Source organism: Oncorhynchus keta, chromosome 30 (assembly GCF_023373465.1).
Source record: "Oncorhynchus keta strain PuntledgeMale-10-30-2019 chromosome 30, Oket_V2, whole genome shotgun sequence".
In the NCBI taxonomy this organism is placed as follows: Eukaryota; Metazoa; Chordata; class Actinopteri; order Salmoniformes; family Salmonidae; genus Oncorhynchus; species Oncorhynchus keta.
Genome location: NC_068450.1, coordinates 50,264,206 through 50,264,731, shown reverse-complemented (window position 1 = coordinate 50,264,731; position 526 = coordinate 50,264,206).

The window sequence follows — 526 nt, the reverse complement described above, 5'->3', positions numbered from 1 at the left end:
ATTTGTTTGGATGTGATGTATACTGTGATTTGTGTAGTTAGTGGTAGTTGAGGACTTAAGTAAGAGTTGATCCGCTTTAAAGTTCTGTGGTAAAGTAATTGTTATATTGATTGTATGTTTAATACTGGGTTTACGCTACACTGAATGAACGGACAAACATCGCGTGACAAAAGTCACTTGAGTTCACTGAACTCCTTTACCGGGCAGGACTCTTTTTTTAGGCCCGAGGTACAGGACATTTCTGGAGGAACCAGAACTCATTGTGATATTATTATATGTGTGTGTGTAATCATTGTTGTTGCTAATACAACCCACGCAACAGAATATAGTTGTTTTTGAAGTTCTTTCCAATGTTTTAAGGGTTTATGAAAAGTTTATTTCCATCCTGACTTTTACATAAGTCCTTTGTATTGGTGTAGACTTGACGGACCAGATGGGACTCATTCCCACCCAAACTAAAAGGAGAAACCAATGTTTTCTCTGGTAGGCACAACCTACCTGGCACCCCTATAAATAATAACCTCAA